The sequence below is a fragment of the Melanotaenia boesemani genome, assembly GCF_017639745.1.
Source record: "Melanotaenia boesemani isolate fMelBoe1 chromosome 2 unlocalized genomic scaffold, fMelBoe1.pri SUPER_2_unloc_2, whole genome shotgun sequence".
Lineage (NCBI taxonomy): Eukaryota > Metazoa > Chordata > Actinopteri > Atheriniformes > Melanotaeniidae > Melanotaenia > Melanotaenia boesemani.
Window position 1 is genome coordinate 301,112 of NW_024580583.1, and position 21,619 is coordinate 322,730.

A 21,619-nucleotide genomic window follows, 5' to 3' on the forward strand; every position below is an offset into this window, starting at 1 on the left:
GTAATCCTAACCACCTGAACTGACTCACCTTATAATACGTACAGAAGTCAGATTTATTAAGTAAGAAATATATAAAAGATAAAACTAGTTCTCTCCTGCCTTGGAAATGTTTTAACTCCCCTTGAGGAGCTTTATGGATATAATGTGACAGGACAGCAGAGGTGAGGACCCAAACGCAGACTGATGAGGCAGGAGACAAACCAACGCCATTATCCAGGATTTAATATCAAGGAACAAGGAAACCGATACAGACTGAACACGAAACAACAACAATGATCTGGCACCGAGTCAGAGAAACCAAGGCGTAAATAAACAGAGAACGACTAACAGGGAACAGGTGAAGTGAGGGAGCAAACAGACCAGGTGAACTAACGAGCCGCAAACAAAACACACAACACACACGGGAACCAACAAAACTGGAAACTAAAGTAAACATGACAAAACCAAGAACATCACCTATGACCACGACATATAAGGCTCCTCTGATACTTCAGTATTATTCATTTCGTTTATTAGTTTTTTGCTGAATAAAGATTTAAAAGCTGGACCTGACACAGGATCTGAAAGAAAGGAGCCCTGAGAGGACTTTGTTGTAAAGAGCTGCTGTACAAATAAAGCTGGATTGAATTAAACAGAAGAGAAAAGGAGAGTAAAAAGTGGAGAGAGGACAAAGATAGAAACAACAGAAACAATAGAACAAGCAGCTGCAACACCGGTAGAAAAACAGAAAACATCCTACGGCCTCTATATGAAAACACAGCAGACAATCATCAGGAGCACCTGCAGAAAGACACACTGAAAACCATGAAAACAGCAGCAGAAAGTGTGTGTGTTCTACTATTCTTACACTTATACTTCACAGTCTGGACGGGGCTCAGCTTACATGCATGTTGTACTTGTATGATGGAGCATGTTACAAAGAAACTTCTAGAAAAAACTAAACATGTTGCTTTGCGTTGCTCGTTGCTGTTACACACTGGATGATCAGACACATGTGGAACTAACAGTTCTGGTCTTTCCTACGTTTCTCAGGCCTCCATCTATTGGTGGTTTTATTGTCATTAGTTTAATTTATTTCAGCCAGTGATGAAAATAAAGAAGCTTTGTTAGGCGTCATTCACACACAAACATGCAACAGAATGAAAGATGAAATCACAACAAACATCATCATCTGTTCTACAGTTTTTCTTCCTCTAACTTTATACCATAAAACAATAATAATAAATTCTATAAAGTCCTTTGTGCTGAATTCATTTAAGGTAGATTCTCTCCTGGAGCATTAGAAGCACTGCTAGGTATGCGGCATAATGGAGTGAATAAAGAAGATTTATGGTCCTGTTAACAGTTCTTGGCAGAGGTTGGTCACCACCATGCACCTCTGGAGGAACGTCAGTGTGTCTTCAGGTGTCTCGGGTTTGCCAGCTTGAAGACAAAGTCAGTGCAGAAGGCAGAGATGATCCCTTCCTCAACATCGTCTGCTTTCACAACGTTTGGAGCTCTTTTGGTGAAGAAGGCCATTTTCCAGTCTTGACCAGTCAGGAGAATAGTTGTGTGTGGAGATGGAAGGTCACGCTACAATCACACGGAACAAACACAACGAACCACATTAGAGCTCATTTTTTAATTCTTTGTAAAGTAAATAAACTATTTAGTGTGTAGCCAAATGTAATTAAATAATAAAAAGTTTATGTTTCCTTTCAACTATTTCTGTTTTAATTACATAATTTCAGTCATACAATCAATAAGAAAAGTTAACTTGCTAACTTTGTTGTGTGTGTTTGGTTCAGTTAAACACCACATGTCTGCATCAGAGTCTCCAAGAGGGATAAAAAGGTTCATGTTCTCCTTATAGACGTATGGGAGAAATATAAAGAGTCAATACCTGCAAGAGAAACAATACATTTAAAATCTAAACCGTGTTTTAATGCTGGAAATTCTTGTTCCTGTATTTCAAAGGTTTCAGAAAGCTGAAGACAGCAAGAGGGTGATGTAGAGAAAATGTTGCTTCACTGGTCTGGGCGACATGGTTTAATATGCACCTGTTAACTCCTGGTAACTCTTCAACGAGAGCCTCCTCTCTGGCCTCCAGGTACAGCTGGTATGGCAGAGATTTCTCTGGAGGCAGGTGAAGCACTTTTTGCAGACGCAGTCAAATCTTTGTCACTTCTTTCCCAAAGCTGGATGTTTTCGCTCCACTTCATCACAAACCTGCAGCTGAAGAAATATCAAACCGTCTTCAGTTTTACAATAATTGTAAATTTGTCCTCAACTAATCTGTGGTTCAGTACAGCCGAAGAAGGTTTGTAGAGATGATTTCTGTAGAAATTGGCCCAGCAGCTTACTATTTAGACTAAAATCAGTTTAGAAAATATTTTCTGTAAACCTGAAACAGCTACACGTCAAAGAAAGGCCCAGAAAAATAAATAAAAATTAAATAAATGCTAAAACACCGGCTCTGTAACTGTTGAAACTTCATTTACAACGTGAAGGACTGAAAGTGAGAAAGTTTCAGCAGGAAGAGAAAGGGAAGGAGCAGAAACAGCTGAGTTCGTGTCCACATGGGGACGAGTTTAAGTGTAGCCATAAAAAATGTCCAGTGTTTGGACATTTTGTCCTCATACAAGCAGCATTTTGGAAGCTTGTTAACACTCATTTTTGGAAGCAGGTCCCAAAGTGAATTAATCTGAAAGATCCATAGTTTTGTTTCTGCGTCTGTAGGAGCCATTTTTAAGTATCTGTATATATCTTGTTTGACCACCAGGGGGTAGCATTGTACAGTCTTTTGTCAGCGCCTATATAAGCAGGAACCTTCCTGCAGGAGACAGCAGGGCCGGAGTGGGACTCATTTAATGCCTCAGACCGGCCGCTTCACATCACCACCTATTATTATTAAAATCATGTAATTATAACCTTACATGTTACGTCTACAAGAGCACAATGTTCTGTAAAACCTGGTAATTCAGTATAATTTTCTACAATATTTCTAATCCAGTGTAAGAAAGGGTTGCTTCACAATGTAGATTTATTTCAACATGAGTCCTCGTCTCCAACATTATTCTTTACATCCTTTCAACAACATCAGAATCTAGATTCTGTTTCAATAAGTGTTCACAGATATTCAAACCTTAAAAAGAATAAATAGAATATTAAATAAGAAATAAGATAAAATATAAAGTGTTGAAGTTTATGAAGTTTTATTAAACATGGTTTAGAAGCTTTTAGAAAATAATTTTGTTTTTCTCAAAAGAAATGATGAAATCTCCATTAAAATATGAATCAATCTGAATTAAACTACAAGGGAAGTTTATTTGTACTATAACACATTTCACATACGAGACAATTCAAAGTGAACATAAAACATTAAAATCATTACAAATGCTGCAAGAAAGCAGAAAAGACAGAAACAAACAGCAAAAATCACAATAAAATGATAAATTAAGTTAAAATGATTAAAAGCCAGATAAGTTAAAAGTTAGCTGCAGATTTCATGCATAGGTGCAGGAGAAAAGAAAAGTTTTAACCTGATTTAAAGTGTCTACGTTTGTGTAGTGATGTGATGTATAAATTTAGTGGCGCTGTCGCTGTATAACGCTGGGAGGTACAGAGAAGAAGTTCTCCAGAGAAAATGTGTGTTCTGAACAGCACGTTAGCTGTACGTTGTGGAGATTCCTGTTATGGAATAAAGTCATGTAGTACTTCAAAACGCGTCAAGTTACTACAGTTTGGTGAAAGTTTAATCTCCACTGGCAGTTTGTTCCACTTGTTTGCAGCATAACAGCTAAATGCTGCTTCTCCATGTTTAGTCTGGACTCTGGTCTGGACTAGTGGACCAGAGTCTACGGATCTCAGAGCTCCGCTAGGTTTATATTCTCTGAATTTATCCCAGATGGATTCTGGGCCTAGACTACAGCGTTCTTTGTCTTTCCAGGACGAGCTGTTAAAGACCAGCTTCAGCCAGACTGTGTGCTATATCTCTCATCAACCAGCAAGACAAGACTGTGTTGTGTTCAAGGGACAGACTGCATGTGGAACACTCTGCACACAACATGCAAAAACACATGAACAGGAGTTAACAGGTGCATATTAAATTGTATGATCCATACCAGTGACATAACCCTGCTGCTGTTTCCAGGTGTGTGAAGCTTTGAACTCCATGTGTTACACACGGGAGAAATTCAGCCATGCTCCGCTTCATGAAAGGCTTTATTCATGCTGATCCCTGGAAGGACGAGGAACAGTATAGATCAGCGGTGGATGCTGTCAGCTGTTCTGCCTGACAGGCTACTTCCTCTAAGAAATTCCAGCTCCGGACCGGTCGCCCCCATTAGTAGAGCGCTACTGCCACCTACTGGTGGAAAGCAGCGCAGCTATCCTCTCTAAACCAGCTACAGATTAACTGGAACATAAACATATGTAGACGTCCGAGTACGGATCTCACCTGGAACCACAAGGAACAGCATAGACCTGCGTCCCAATTCAGGCTCTGAACACGTTTTAGATTTTATAACAGAAAACATTTTACATATAAGATGCAACTTAAACAGCTTCAACTGAACAAGGCCGAAGACAACAGATACAAACGTGGAGTTTTTATTTATTTTATGTTACATAGAAAAATGAAATAATGTGCAGTTTCTTCAAAATATCAAGAGTTCTTGTTGCTTTCTGGTTCTTCACATTTTCAGCTGAGCTGGTTTAAGATTTCAGATCCACAATAAAAAGATTAAAAAGGTTTAGATCCAGAACATTTACACTTGTGGACATGAAATCTGCCAAGAATGATTAATAGCTGAATAACAGAGTTTACATCACTGACGATCCTTTCAATATAAAATATAAGATGAAAACATTAATGTGGATGTCGATGTTTAACTGAGCCCAGACGAAGCTTTCCATGTCGGACCAGAACTGTTTGGTGGGAACACGTTGGAAAATATCTGGAAAATTGTGTCTTTGTTAGCTTTGCAGAACACACAGGCATCATCAATATTTATCTGGAATCTTTGAAGTGTTTCCTGAACAGGAAAAATCTGAAGTTAAACCTTAAAAGAAACTTCTTCCAGCTTGTTGTTAATCCAGTAATTATGAAGAAGTTTAGCAGCTTTTTCCCTGTAAAGCAGCCGTGGTAGAGTCCCAGAAGAACTCTGCAGCAGCTGGAAGTGAACCGGATGCTTCATTCCTGATTTATTTGTTGCTCCAACGTTTGTCTGTGAGATCAACATCAGCCATGAAAACGTTGTTAAATTCCGTGTTAATCTCTGGGAATGACGTGTTCTTCAACATGTGACGAGCCTGCAGGAGCTGCATTTAAGACAACAGCCGACTCTTCAGCTGTTCCAGGTAAATGACTTTTTTAAGGAATTCTGAATGTCAGAAGTCCCGTTTTTATCCAACAACTGACCTACAAACAGAATTCCTTTTCCACACCATGTGGGATAAAACAGATTTATTCTGATAAAGAAGTCCTTGTTGTTCCAGATATAACATCTACGGGGCTGAAGTTATGTTTAGAAACCAATAACCAGATAAAAGAGCTTGTTTGTGGAAGTCAGCCGGATTTAAAGGAATTTTACCAACAGAAAAATGAGCTTTCAACAGAAAATTAAAGCCACCAGGATGATTAAACAGAGAAGCTGGAAAAGCGTTCCAGATGCTGTCGGGTTCTTCAGAAATTCCAGAATCCGTTTCATTTTAAATGTGTTGTTTAGGGAGTTAAAGTCCAGAACCTCTAGACCTCCTTGTTCCCTACAACCTCTGATGAAGTCTTTCCTGAGATAACAGGCTTTTTCCTCCACATGGCATCATATAGTATTTATCCAGTTCTTTAATGATGTTTTGGGATGTGAAGCGACGATGAGACATTTATAGATCTGGATTTACCTTCTGCTTTAGAAATGAAGACTCTGCCACATAGAGAGAGATCTCTCATTAACCAAGAACTCAGTTTAGATCCTGTTTTTTCAATAACTGGATTAAAATTTAAGTTGTAACGTTCCTGTTTATCTTTACAAATTATAATTCCAAGATGTGTCACTTCCTCATTAACTGGTATTCCAGCGTAATGGGACCAGTTCCAGTTTTCCAGAGGAAACTAAACAGATGTGTCTACATCCATTTGAACCCTGATACATCACTAAATGAATTTATACAACTCACTGCGCTTACTATGTGATGATGATCCCTTAAAAAACTGCCGTATCATCAGCGAGCTGACAGGTTTTAAACTCCTTACCTACAGCAGGAATTCCCAGAAAAGGGGACGTTTTGATATGGGTGCCATTATTTGTGCTACTAGCAGAGAAAGAAAAGGAGATCCAGGGCAGCCTTGTCTACGTGGAATAATGAATCTGGTTGATGAGCCAGATTCCAGTTTAACAGAACCAGAACAAACATTATATAAAGTCCCAACTGCATTATGAAAATAATTCCCACATCCAGAGAAGGAAAAGATTTTACAATAAAGTTCTGCTCCGTGGTGTGAAAGGCTTTGTAAGAAGCGATGAGCAGAATGAAGCTTCCATCAGGTAACAGGTGATTGTAATCTATCATGTCTGATATTAAACGGATGTTGTTGCTAATGAGCCTTTTCTCCATAAAACCAGATGCTCTTCGTCTGTTTTCTGACTCCAGCCGTGTTTAAGTCTTCCAGCAACAATCAGAGCAAATAACTTTCATCATTGTTCAGTAAACTGACGGCTCTCCAGGTTTCACTCTGGAATTTATCCTTGTTTGCTTTGGGAATTAGTGGGATTATCCCTGTTTTAAGGTGGGGGGGTCACCTTTTCCAGTGGCTTCTTGGAATCCAGCTAGTAAGAAGGAGGAAGTTTATCAGTGAATCTTTATAAAACTCCCAGTCAGGCCGTCATTCCCGGGAGCTTCATTTTCTTCCAGATGTTCCACACATTCCACACGTTCTGGTAAGGAAATCTGTCCATCACAAATATCTCTAAATTCCTCATTTAGGTTTTAACATGAGTAGAAATGTTGTTTAAAAAGTTTCTGAGTCAGAAGCTGTGGGGCTGAAGAGCAGAACTTCTGATAACAGCTGGCCACATGTTTGGAGATTACATCCTGATCACTGGGAACGTTCCCGTTTACCATCACGTTACTTATTGGAGCATATTCAGCGTTCCACTTTTCTAATCCAAGAAAATATTTAGTATTTTCTCTCCCTGCTCCATCCGTCTGCGTCTGGTTGTGATAAAGGCGGCTTTGGTTTTGTCCACATACATGTTGTCTAACTGGCTTTTAATAAACTCAGATGTTCTGTCTCCTGCTCATTAAGCTTCCATTAGTTTTCTTTTCATAATTTACTTTTGCTTCAATAATGTTTGATTCATTTTCTCTTTTTGCTTTGCCAATAATTTACCTTTTTTAATAGCCGTCATGTGAATTTCATATTTCATTCATTCCCAATAACAACCATATTTACCAGAGTCACATGTTTGTTTCCAGAATCTACCAATGATGGCGTCAACGTCCCTTTTTACATCCAAATTATTAAGTATTGATCAATTTCCAACATCCTGAAACAATGTTCTGAGTACGACAATCATTAAGAGCAGTTCTACTGAATATTCCCTGATGAGCTGTTAAGATGGAGGCTTCTATCATCACGTCTTTGACCACATCCACAAGATGGTTGGAGATGAGTCAGAAATCTGTTGGTGATTGAAAGGAAAGGATCCTGTTGCACCAAGTACACCTCCTCTGTTCTTCCTTCCTGTCTCACCACAGACCCACAAGTCCCAGTCACACACATTTATTTTAAGCTTGTAGTCTGTATTTGTGGTTTTTAGAGGCCATCAATCCACATCATCATCACCATCATCATCATCAGTATTGAAGTCGTCTCCACACAGAATTTTATCTTTGGGAGGATTTTAAATGAAGTTGCTTCGTCTCATCTCAGCAGTTTGGAACAGAGTCTGATTTCTAACTTTATCATTGGAGCATAAATATGAAGCATTAGAAATAGTTTCTGATCTATTTCACACACTAAAATAATGATTCTTCCTGAAGCTTCTTCCTCACTCTGTAGTGTTGTAATGTGTGATTTTTGAGGTTCGTGGTGGTCGGCAGATGAAACACACAAAGTCAGAGTGCTAGAATAAGTGTGTCAGGTTTATTCCCCGCAGCTCATGACACTCATCATTACATCTCAATGGGTTCAGCCTTATAAGCATAGCATAGCTTGCCCTACCTTTGACACGGACTGGAGAGCCAACAGTCCCGGTAGAGTGGCTTAGAAAACCCCGGCTGGGCGTTCGTACGTAACCCGCAGCAGACTCTACCGAGATGTGGGATTTCCCCGTCTTTATACTTATTTAGAAAAAACACAACATCGCATGAGAGAGAGGATGGCCGGTCCTTTCCCACAGGCGAGGATGAGTCCTGAGATCCTGTCTTGTAAACATATTTACAAGACACCCTTTTCTCACCCTTCCAAAGATAGGCAGTTACACAGTTCCCAAAACAAGCAGAATAATATAACAAAAACAGTATGCAGGTGGTCACTTGGGACAAAACAAGCAGTTATATAACACCAATAGTATACAGATGGTCATTTTAGGACACAAATTAGATATTCCCATATCATTCCACCTCTGGCCTAAAATGGCCTTAATTCATAAAACCTTCCAAAACAAGCAGTTATATAACCCCAATAGCATACAGGTGGGCATTTTAGGACACAAATTAGATATTCCCATATCATTCCACCTCTGGCCTAAAATGGCCTTAATTCATAAAACCTTCCAAAACAAGCAGTTATATAACCCCAATAGCATACAGGTGGGCATTTTAGGACACAAATTAGATATTCCCATATCATTCCACCTCTGGCCTAAAATGGCCTTAATTCATAAAACCTTCCAAAACAAGCAGTTATATAACCCCAATAGCATACAGGTGGGCATTTTAGGACACAAATTAGATATCCCCATATCATTCCACCTCTGGCCTAAAATGCCATTAATCCATAAAACCTCCACCTTCCCACATGAATTCCATCAAAAACCTGCACATGCCCCCAGTGATTTTGATTATCTACGGTCAGATTATAACACACAATGCGGCGTATATAAAGGCATGTTAATACATTGCATAGCGTCAATACACATAAAATAGCCACAAGAATCAATAATGGTGGAGCTACATATGTTCTAGCGGTGACAGACATTCCTGAAAAAATGTCCCACCAGTGATGAGCACTGTCCATCTCCACCATCCTTGCTGCATGCAAAAACTGTTCCCGGTTAACTAGAGTTGTTGCTAAGGCACGGGTAACATTGTTACATTGTGCCAATTCCATAGGTGTAAACCTTTTAAACAACCTGAGAACGGTACGGTAGGCAACTGAGTATGGTTGTGAGTAGTAGCTACGCAAAGGGTGTTGGGGCCCACTTGCCATAGCATGTCGCTAGCTGGTTCTATAAACCATTCACACAGTGCCGTGTCTCCTGTAAAGCATGGATTTCTATACCCTTTAGATAAGAGGCAGGCTTGGCCTCGATCAGTAGTTTCACAGTCCGTCAGGTCATACGTGTGATTGGTTTGGGGACTAAACCATTCACCGTGAGTTCTCAAAAACATATACTTATTATGTACGATCAATGGTAATACCTGAAACTTACAGATGGTGATTACTTGAGTAACATTCCACTGTATCCAACTTACTGTACACATGGTCATATTACATCGAGTCTGTTCAGGTTTTATTTGTAACCATAAAGCATCAGATATATCAAACAATCGTCTCCATTCATTTGGGTTAGGTGTAGTTATTACCCGTACAAACCTCTCCTCCTGTAGTCGGGAATATATCACCTGTAAACCACACACAGTTGCATCAATAGCTTTGGTTACATTTATTAAAACATCGGCAGTGTCATTAAACAATCTAGTTTGCCATTTCAACTGTTGTTGTAAAATGATTGCAGTCTCTTTTTGTGGTCCTATAGGGACCGGCATCCAGTTCCCCAGGCGATGAACGGCCTGGCTAGCTTTATTTCCAGTGTTGGACAACATTGTCCAAGTGGTTTCTCCTGTTCGAACCACAGCGTGTGCTTTTTCCTGGCAGGTCGTCACCAGTGGAGCTGTATGATTTTTAATTACTAGTTCCTTTGGCAATGCGTCCACTGGGTAAATAAAAGGGTTAGTCCGATTATCTATGGTTGTAGCATTTCTTAACTGATAAATTGGCAATGTAACAGGCCTCATTGTTGTTGCGTTCCTCCAGCCCATTCGAAACTGAACCACTTCCTCCATCGACTGGTGGGGGGTCATCGCAGTGACAGTGAGGGCAGCTAGCAGCATGCCCCAGCAGGCAGCACCACCAGGTCTCAGGCGGGCCCTAGCGAGGATCCTTCTGCGTCCCCTCCTTATTGGATCTTCCGATCAACCTCCTCCACTCCCACTCAGACATCCACCAGGCACACCAGGCTGAAAGAGACACATGACTTCAGAAGAATATAGCACACAGCATTAGTCTTTTAAATCCAAATCCCCCTTGACCTCTAGTAGTAAACACCTGTGGTGTTGTTATTTCTTGCACCATTGTCATATTACATGGTTTTATTACCAGCTGAGCTATTTTGTCACCTTTAGTGACCACAAACGGTTCAGCAGCTATATTTACTTGTCAGGTCCAAAACCTGCTGAGCCGTGGCTCGCAGTGGAATTTAGCATCATTTTGTTTTTCCACATTTTAACACTTTCGCACCATGACCATTTGAGTGAGTGGTGTCACTCCTTCTGCAAGGGGTCTGTTATTAATTTGTTTAACCACCTCTGGTAAATTGCGCTTCCAATTATCTAAACTATTATCACCTGAGGCTTTCCTCAGTGAGGATTTTAATAATCCATTTAGTCTTTCAATTAACTCATAACTCATCTACCTCTGCCAGAGCCACGATCACACAACTGGACTAAGTCAACCACTTACTGCAACCTATAACTGTCGCTCTGATACTATATCATATAATTATACAATATTTGTATCCTTTGCACATCATTCAACATTCTGTATCATCTTTGCACATCCTTTATTTACATAGTCATCATCTTGCCACTGCACCCTATCTGCCAATCCACTCTGGATTTCTATCTTTATTTTATTTCTGTTTTTATTCCACTTTACTTATATTGTATATTTTACTTCTATTTTTTATTCATAGTTTATGCCACTTATGACACTGGACTATTGTAACAACGCAATTTCCCTTCGGGGAGAAATAAAGTTGTCTGTCTGTCTGTCTGTCTGTCTAACCCTGCTGCTTGTGGGTGATATGGAATGTGATAAATCCATTCTACATGGTTTTCATCTGCCCATTTCCTTACCATGTGACCTGTGAAATGTGATCCATTATCAGTTTGAATTCATACAGGCATGCCATAATATTGTTCAATCATGTCTAAACATTTTAACGTTGCCTTTTGATTACTAAATTTACAGGGATGAACTATCAATACTCCAGAATAAGTATCTACAGCAGTACATGCATATTTACAGTTCTGTGAGACTGGCAATGGTCCAATAAAATCCATCTGCCAGATTTTCTAATTCTCTTATCATCCCTTGTACAGCAGAAGCAGGTCTGTCTACAGCATTTAACATTAATGTCAACACCAGGGGTCTGTAATGTGGAGGACTGGTTTTTATCAGATGATCCCGTACTGATTTGGGCACATACATATCAGCCCATGCATCAGCCGTTCCCAGAAACACTCCTTCCCTCATCATTAACTGAGCCACCCGTTGCACAGCATCTCTGATAGTATACCAGGGCTGGGTAATTGGTGCCCAATCACCGGGCAGGCAGAACACAGTTCCGGTTGCAAGGGCGTACAAAGAAAACACAGATGCCGTGGCTCCACGCAAATCCGTCATTGCATCCCTGTATGCGGCATTAACATCAGGGTTTCTGGATAAACCGACAAATTTATGTGCATCCCCCTGATCCACATCAGTTTGATGGGCCCCTTCATCCAACAATCTTACCAGCCATGAATCCAGGGGCTCCTCCACCCCCTGCCTGAATTTTCTCCCCAGATGTGACACCTCCTCTGCAGTATAATCCTCTGTAATTCTCTGAAACAGAGCTGCAGGGGGTCGTGGTTGCACCATAATGGGCTGCCCATCTTCATCGAACATGAGGTCACCCAGCCCGTCTACAGCCTGAACAGGGGCTGCAGGACCCATATTCTCAGTCTGGCGACGACGGGTCACTGGATTTGCCCGATACCAGTCTAACCCTTCAGCCTCGTCCCAGACATCCTCATCCCATTTCATGGGATCCCAACTAGCATCCTCCCGTACCCGTGCAGCCACGGTACGGACTTTGGCAGGGTCAGTACGGCGGGGCGGTCTCCTCCGCAGTTGCCGCCGAGTCTGAGCCAATCCCACCAAAGCTTTGTTCAAACAGTGATTCAGTGCGTCCTTCTCTGCCTGCATTTTCATTACTTCTTGCCTGGCTAAAGACAGCTGTGTTTCCAACTGTTCTTTTTTCTCCTGCGATACACGCCATGCTGATGCACAAAACCACGCACGCCTCTGAATCCCCCCCAACGGGGATTTCGGAGGAACAACAATTTCTTTTAGCGCAGGCAATGCAGCCGCTAGAGAGCCGTCCTTTACAGCATCTCCCCACGGCTCGGGACGACCACCGCCGTCCCGCAGACAGAGAGCAACTTCACTCCATTCGCCAGTCCAACCTGGCACATCAGATTGCTCCACGGCGGGAGGCTTCTTATTCTGTTTCATAAACATTTCTGCAGCCACCAAATAATATCAATTACAATGTATTAATTGTTCGTGACGCCAATAATGTAATGTGTGATTTTTGAGGTTCGTGGTGGTCGGCAGATGAAACACACAAAGTCAGAGTGCTAGAATAAGTGTGTCAGGTTTATTCCCCGCAGCTCATGACACTCATCATTACATCTCAATGGGTTCAGCCTTATAAGCATAGCATAGCTTGCCCTACCTTTGACACGGACTGGAGAGCCAACAGTCCCGGTAGAGTGGCTTAGAAAACCCCGGCTGGGCGTTCGTACGTAACCCGCAGCAGACTCCACCGAGATGTGGGATTTCCCCGTCTTTATACTTATTTAGAAAAAACACAACATCGCATGAGAGAGAGGATGGCCGGTCCTTTCCCACAGGCGAGGATGAGTCCTGAGATCCTGTCTTGTAAACATATTTACAAGACACCCTTTTCTCACCCTTCCAAAGATAGGCAGTTACACAGTTCCCAAAACAAGCAGAATAATATAACAAAAACAGTATGCAGGTGGTCACTTGGGACAAAACAAGCAGTTATATAACACCAATAGTATACAGATGGTCATTTTAGGACACAAATTAGATATTCCCATATCAAGTGTCTGACCTTTAAATGGAGCTTTTAAGATGGCTGCTCCTGCTGATCCATGACTTCCACTGGAGAACCACGTCTCACTGCTCCACTCATTTTTCCACAAAGTCTCATCTGCTGCACGTGCACGGCTTTCTGGAAGAAAATGAAAACCTGCATTTTTACTTCTGCAGAACAAAAATCCAGCTTTCCTCCGTAATAAATCTCTTCAGCCTCTGACATTAACAGAACAAGCAGAAAAAGACAGAAAGAAAACGATCTTACAATTAACTGTAAAAGCTGAAATAAAACCTTTTCTAAAGGCATCAGGAATCTGCCATAATTACACTGAATTTCTGCTATAAAACATTTATTCTCATTTTAAAATGAGGTATGTAGCGTCCCAGTGGAATAAACACTCTTAACTGATGGTCTGTAGAGGTTTTTATTCCATGTAAACATTCTTGAACCAAACCTAAACCAACGTATGAGCTAAACAAGAAATAAACACAAAACATTTCTGCATGGCGTTACTTCTGATACCTCAGTTAGCTTACAGCATCACAATTTAGCCATGTTTACATCCATAAAAATTCAGATTTTTTTACATGTCTTAATGTAGTCATCGCATTTACCTTGATGCCTGTTTCGACTGGTGCTAAGGCTGGTTCTGTGCTTTTTATTGCGTCTTATTTCAGCTCCGTGAAATACACTTTAAACCGTTTGAGCTACAACCCTTTCAAAACAAGACATTTCCGAGTTTACAGGAAGTTCCAGAATAAAATCCATGAACGATCCAACCCGTCTGTGTCAGCTGACGTCACACTCGGGATAGCCGCAGACCAGCGCCATGTTGGTTGTAGAGATGGGATTTATGGCTCTTTGAAGGGAGCCGGTTCTTGAGGAGCCGTTCCTTTCAAAGAGCCATTCAAAAGACTGGCTCGTTTTACTCAAACTACTACTTATTTACTTATTTATTCATTTATTCATCCATTCAGTCATTTTCAGCTGGAACGGGGGGTGGGGGGATTGGGCTTGGCATGTGTGTATATGTGTGTGCTTGTGAATGTGTGAAAGATTTCATTGAGTGTTTTTATTCTAATCATGTAAAGAACTTTGTGTTGCCTATGGCATGAAAAGCACTTTATAAATAAAGTTTGATTTGATTTGATGAAGGCAGTGTCAAAAATTTGTATATAAAAAGAATGGCTCACAAATGAACGGCTCACAGCTGTGAATCGGTTCAATTATAAAAGTCGCTCAAAAGAATCGATTCGTTCATGAACGTCACATCTCTAGTTGGTTGCATCCTCCTTGTAAATGACTGTTCATGTCTTTGCTGCGTTATAATCTTTGATAAAATGGGAGTCTCGTGTTGTGTGAAAGAATGCCAAACTAAGTCACACTACATAAAAGGTAGAAAAGTAGCCACAACGTTAGATTTGTTGGGTTTCCCACTTTTAAAGAGGCTTTGGACAGCAGGTTGAGGATGTAACTGAGGCGTTGGATGGCCCCTGTCACAGCGGTGAGGGAAGGACATCACTTTCACCACCATCTCCCTTCATGTGTGTTTGCTCTCCGCATTTTCATAAAGGAAGAAGGAGAGTTTTTGTTGTTGCTGTTGTTTTTATTGTGTAAGTAATGTTAATGAATAAACTTTATTTGGCTTTTTAAAGTCACTATATTCACATTGGCTTCACTTGTAAACTAGAGGCAAAGAGGGAGGGAAATAGAAATGAGTTCATCTGTTTGTGTTTGATCAGTGTTTATTTTATTTAATCATCTTATATCAAAACATCACAGAGTGAATGATTTTAGAGATGCAGGTAAATACCAAGAGTGCTCTGTGAGATCTGATGGGATGTTAACTGGTTGAATTAAGTGGTTAAAATTGTGAAATGTAATGAAGCATCCAATGTTAACTAGTTTTTAATAACACCAAACATGTGGTTGCAGGTCACCCAGCTTAAGAAATGATGGAGGCCCAGAATATGGTGTGAAATATTTTCTGAAACTGGGACTAACGTCCACTCAGCTTGTAATATTTCCTGTCAACCAGGACAATGTCCTCTTTAAACTGGTCCCCCATGGTTGGACATCTTGTCTGCAGTTACATCCTCTTAAAGAATTCATGTCACGTCATGAACGGACCCAGAACAGGATTTAAGTTAGCAATAAAATACCAGCAGAGCAGCATCTACTAACAGCAGCATGTTATTGGATCAGAATGAGATTAAAGAGGATGGAATTACCTCTGACAGTTATTTAGGGTTCCTGCCTCCATCAGCAGCTGCTGCCTGTTTTCCAGGCCAGACGCAGCTCATCTCCATAGAATCTGATGAGAATCAATGCACCAAAAATGGTTTTATTCATCACAGCGCAGTTAAAATGCTGAACAAAACCAAATGCTGACCATGTGTTTAAAGGAACATGGAATCTCTCATGTAACACTGAACAGATCCTGCAAATCACTGCAGAAGCTGAGAGACCAGGGATCCAGTGATCCTCCCAGAGTAAGCTACAATAGAATAAAGAAAAGCAGAAGAAGAAGCAGCAGTGTTTGTGTCCCCCCACCACCAATAAATAAATAAATAAATAAATAAAAATGTTGAAAGGTAATGCTGAAGATTCTGAGACCTCAGATGTTGAGAACATTTGTTTTATCTGCATGGAGCCGTCTTGCAACTCAAGGCCAAAGGAAGTGTGTGTAAAATGTCCCCAATGTAGTCTTTGGACCCACCAAGCTCGTCCTTCAGGGCTTCCAACTTTCATTTGTCAATATTGTGATTCAGAATAAGAACATAGTCAAACAAAACATGAACACACTGGCCCTGTTTTTTTCTTTGTTTTTATATGTAAAAAGTATATAAACTAGATATCACACACGTATCTTTTTTAGTGCAGATTGTTCATTAAGCAGCCACACTGTTATTAAAGTTTGTTCAAGTAGGCTTATTTACACACACATTCACACACTCCTGAGTTAAACACTGAATGTTTGAGCTGTAGTCAGTAAAAGAGAAAGATTTTGTTTGGATTTTCCTTTTCAATAAATCCATTTTTGAAGCATATTATATGTTGTGGCATCTGTTTACGCTTCTTTTGTGTAATTGTTACGACTCTCCCCAGTATGTGTTACAACCACACCCGGTAGTGGGGTAGGTTGTAACAAAGGACGACCGTGTGTTTGACATTAACATGCCACGTCTGTCATATTCTTGCAGAGTTTTGAATTGGTGCCTTTTTTAGTGAACAAATGTGGGTTTTTCATATAAAAGTTTGAGAACTATATTTAAAAAATTCAATGAGTTACAGGTGTTGTAGCAAAAAGTGTTACAACCATCCCTGGTCTCCCCTATTTTAAACATGGAAGTTTTGTTTCACCATGAATGAACATGTTTTAGTGGTTGAGGTTCTTATTAATATCATCTCCCTTTTTCCTGAACAGTTGAGTTATTAAATGACTGCAGATCAGATCAGCCTGTCAACAGGCAGCAAACCCTGATGATGTGATTAGAAATATAGTCGCCCTGACTGGAGCCACTTTCATTCATCTCCTGTTCATTGGAAATTAGCCGCTGATGTAACTCACACAATAACATTCATCCTGAAATTATGTTGCTGGTAGTTTTATTTTCTTCTTCATGTCTCGGAGGGAAAAGTACAAAATCTCTCTCATCTACTGGTTCACTGGAGCATCATCATCATCATCATCATCATCATCATCATCATCATCATAATAAAGAAACAGATTCAAGAAGAGTCACAACAGAAAGAAAATTTTATTTAAGATCAGCTTTTTTAAAGGAAATTTATTTATTTGCCACTAAACATCTCAAACATTCACAAAGAGGAAAAACATGATAAAAACCTTAAATATGTAAATATACTAAAAACATGGTTCAACACAAACAACAAAACAAACAAAAAGCTGCAGGTTCATTAAAAATCTGACAGCTGCAGGAACCAAAGACCTTCTGAAGCGTTCGGTAGAACATCGAGGTACAACAAGACGTTTCTTCTCATGAAAACAACCTCAGAATAAAAGTTAAATGTTTATTAAACAAAACAAAGAATTAAACATGATGGAAAATATGAAAAATCTAAAAATTCCAATAAGTTACTGGATTGAAATAAAATATAAAATGAAATTTCAGATAAAATATCAAAACCACTGAAATAAAAGTGAGAGAAATTATAACATTTATTTTTCATTAAACATCAAATATTTTCAGAAAAAGTCTAAAATAATCTGAATGAAAATAAAGATAAAATTTATATGTGAAAGTTTTAATGAAAATTCTTTCAATTCTACATTTCAAGTAGAAAGTCAAACATTTGTGGTGAAAAATGAAGCAAAACATGAAATTTGTGATGTGAAAATGAATCTTTAATTCAACATGTGAAAATGTCAGAAAGTCCAAATAAAGACAGAATGAAGCAAACAAACTAAGAGTGAAACACTGGGAGGATTTTCATTTCCAGCATCATGAAGTGGAACTAACTGCAGCTGACATGAAGTGAACACAACATCCTGATATTCAGTGTGAAGCTTTGACTGGAAACAACATGTGGATCCTGGAAGAAGCACAGCTTCCATCTTTAAAGGACTGGAAGAGGAAGAAGTTTCCAAGGAATCATTTAGAAGAGTTTCACACACAAACTGATTGAATCCATGAATCTGAAAAGATGTTTCTGAGTGAAAGAGACAGACATGTACAGACTGAACTATCTGTTCACCAGTCAGAGTTTCTCTGCTACCATCACACTCTTTACACTCAACACACACACACCCAGGAACCAAACCAGGAACCAGAACTGAAACCATAGACCCCAAATCCAGCATAGAGAGGACGAGTGAATGTGGTGATGAAGGTGTGGAGGTGGATCAGTGAGTCAGAGGAGACTCTGTAGAAGGACAGAGAGCCAGCAGGACAGTCCACATACACTGCTACTCTGTTAGAGACAGAGGAGGAGGAGGAGGAGGAGGAGGAGATGCGTGTTCCTATGTTATTGTGACAGACAGAGTAACCTTCATCATCAGAGCATCTCAGACTCCAGGACTGATCATTAAATCCAAACCAACAGTTTCTGTTGTTTCCTTTCCTTCTGATTTCTCTGTAACTCACTGATATAGAAATGTCTCCTCTCCACTCGACCTCCCAGTAGCAGCGACCAGTCAGAACATTTTCACACAGCAGCTGAGGACAGATAAATCTGTCTGGATGATCAGGATATGACTGAAGCTTCTTCACACGTGTCACCTTCCTATTGTTGTCAGACAGTTTGAGGATTCTGTTCACTGTGTCCATGTTGATGGTGAGTGGACAGGAATCTGATGGAGAGAACAAACACAATCCAGCTGCAGTTATTGATCTATTGACACTTTGATGCTGACTGATGAATGAGTGATGGGACAGTGTGAAGATGGTTGAATGTGATGAATCCAATGAAAAACACACTTACACTTCCTCAGACCTCCTGGTCTTAACCATGGTTCTCCAGCAGGCTCCACCCTGAAAGGAGGAGGGGGGTCAGAGCATGCTAACATGGACATTACATGGCTCTCATACACACTTTGTTCTACACTGAGAAAGGAACAGTCCAACATCTGGACACGTCCACCTGATTGGAGCATCTCCAGACTAGAAGGAGCAGAATCAGGAAGTTGATTGGTCCACACCCACACCAAGAAAACTGCTTTGTGGAAGTCCCAGTTTCTTCTTTCAACCATCTTCTCCTTTTCATCTCTTTACAGATGAAGAACTCTGCAGAAACTCCTGATCTAACCAAGAGCTGCATCTTCTCTCTGCCCTGAAGTCTTATTGTTAGAGCCAAGCAGAAGTTGACAGTTTAAAGTTTCCCCCTTAAGGATGGGTAATGATTTGCGGTCTCACCCACCCTGCAGAGGACAGGATGTGGTGGTCACAGCTCTGTGTGATAAGGGTCATAAAGTGTTGTATGCTGATGTGTTTCTCTGTTTGAAGTTTGCAAGAACTTTGCTTGCTCAACTGAAGTGTGATAGCTGCTCCATAAAGAGGCTGCACTGGGGTTGAGACTTCGGAGTTGACACCAGACACTCTCTGAGTGCTGAACCACCGTCTCTCGCGATGAAGCTGACTTCACTCTGAGTTCTTTGTGTCTTATTTTATGATAGAAAAATACCCATCATTTTTTGATCAGCTTCTGACAAAAATCTCCTCTGCAGAGCAGATTGGCTCAGATTCTTTGTTGTGACTCAGCTGGGAAATGTTAAAGTGGTTCTTTTCCTGCACATGAAGCTAAATGACTGTCAGAGACTCTGTTTGAGGCCATGATGTGTGTGTTTGGAGCTGTGACGGCTTGTTTACTACTGACCACTAACAGCTGCTTCATCATCACACTGAGGATTTGTTCCCTCACATTATTCCTGCAGATCCTGCTGCTGTGTGGACACAAACACGTTTCTTTCTAAAGCAGGAACAAATCAGAGGGATCAGCAGCATCAAGTCACCACACTTCTTCCACATCTGATCCAGTCTGCTGATTCATTTCCAGTTTGAAGTGCAGCCACATCACCAGCTTCTACTGACTCCAACATCTACACTGTTATTGAACCTGATTGATCATCTGATGGATGATTGGATTTGTAATTACTGAATCAGCAGCATGGGATCATCAAAGCTCTAAAGTCCTGAGTGAAGAGGAGAGGTTAGACTGCCTCTGGTGGTCAGACATGGAGCTGCAGCTGCTGAAATACAGGATGTGACAGGATTCAGGAAAGTCTGTCTCATCTTTCCTCAACATCAGCTGTGAACATACTGAGTCCTTTCACGTTAACCAGGAAACCTGATGTAACATCATGTGACAGGAGGGTTAATACCTCCTCGCCACTGGATGGCACTGTGCTGCCAGCACCACCACTTATTACATTGGTGGCGCTGGGAGAGTATAAAAGCACAGGGGATAGGAAGCTTAGGAATTCGCCTCCTCTTTGCCTGGTGGCTGCAGTGGCAGGTTGGCGTGGCTGGGTGCAGGAGGACATTCCTAAAAGGTAAGCCGCAACTAATATCCATCTTAGCAGAAGTGTAGGCTAACTTGCTAACTAGGCCTCCCACACTCGCAGCTGTGGGCAAGCGCGGTTGTGGACAGGAGTGATCGCGCTGCGGCTGGTACCTGGATGTGGTGAGTCTGCCCTGTCATAAGTTTTGCACCAGTGAAGAATTGTTTTGATCAATCCTGTGTGTGTGGGTGGGTGTGTGTGTGTGAGCAGGAGTATAGCCGCAGGGATTGCACCAGTGGCTGCCCCTCCTCCTCTACTCCGGATAGCACGGCGCGTTGCCGGCACGGATATAGGTGGCGACTCGGCGAAGTGATCATCGGCAGCCCTGCTGTTCTGGCGTGCCTGGACTGATTACGCTGGACGGATTACACTGGACTTGTGGCGCTGAAGTTTACCTTTTCTTTGTTGTCCTGCTTGATGGCGTATTTCTATTAGATTTTAGTATAACTGTCGGTGGCGTACTTTTAATTCTGTGTTTTGTGTACAGGTACTGTGGGCTCCGAGCAACATTCCCCTTCCTGGTGGTGGTCGTTTGAGCACGGTTGATGTGTCTACACTGGTGGTTTGGTTTGAGTTTGTCTTGTTTTCCCCTATTTGGTTAATGTTGGGAATGGTTGCCCTCCCCACAACCTGTGTCTTTAGTTTTATTGTTAAATACCCGCCGACAGTTCATTTTACTTTGATTGTTTAAATAAAGATTATTGTGAATTGGAACGGACTCTGCTCATGATATCAACCTAGCTCTTACTTTTAAGAGCTAGAAGGTTCCCGGGGGTGAAATTCCCCTGGGTGGCGTTGTCACACCTTTTTATCAACGAAGCTACTTATTAAGGCCCTACCCTCGTCATGCCACATTCTGGCGTTGTCGGCAGGATGAATATTTAAGGGGCAGAGTCATTCCATAGTGGGTTTTTTTTTTTTTTTTTTTTTTTTTGCTTTTTTTGCTTTTTTTTTTTTTTTTTCTTTTCTTCCCTTGTTTTTTGTTTTTTTGTGTGTTTTGTGGTTTTTAATTTTGTTTTTTTCTTTCTTTGGTGCAGCCAGAACAGCAGGGTTGGAATCAGGGAACCCCAAGTCATATCCTCACGTGAGCTCGGTGTGGTGGGCGGTGTTCATCATGGAGGAGGAGGTGCAGCAGCTGAGGGAGCTCATGGTGCAGCTTAAGGCTGACAATGAACGGCTGCGGCGGGAGCAGGCAGCCCTCCAGGTGGGTGCTAGCGGTGCC

The 21,619-nt window shown here is 41.0% G+C and overlaps 1 protein-coding gene and 3 long non-coding RNA genes across 5 annotated transcripts in view; 1 reads left to right on the plus strand and 3 right to left on the minus strand.

The window, feature by feature from the left end:
• LOC121636043 (NACHT, LRR and PYD domains-containing protein 3-like) overlaps positions 1-21,619 on the minus strand; it is a 293,753-nt gene that overhangs the window by 192,052 nt on the left and 80,082 nt on the right. The window lies entirely within an intron of this gene.
• Positions 569-14,048, minus strand: LOC121636046. Of its 2 annotated transcripts, XR_006009592.1 has the most exons (6): positions 13,991-14,048; positions 13,392-13,511; positions 4,104-4,219; positions 2,040-2,214; positions 1,765-1,882; positions 569-1,572 (listed from the first exon to the last, which is right to left on the minus strand). It is a non-coding gene; the product is annotated as an uncharacterized LOC121636046 (long non-coding RNA). The 2 variants fall into 2 exon arrangements; XR_006009593.1 differs by lacking the exon at positions 1,765-1,882.
• Positions 18,364-18,875, minus strand: LOC121636047. Its single transcript, XR_006009594.1, has 2 exons — positions 18,822-18,875; positions 18,364-18,690 (listed from the first exon to the last, which is right to left on the minus strand). It is a non-coding gene; the product is annotated as an uncharacterized LOC121636047 (long non-coding RNA).
• Positions 20,332-20,684, plus strand: LOC121636051. The gene is made up of 3 exons (XR_006009598.1): positions 20,332-20,388; positions 20,461-20,519; positions 20,608-20,684. It is a non-coding gene; the product is annotated as an uncharacterized LOC121636051 (long non-coding RNA).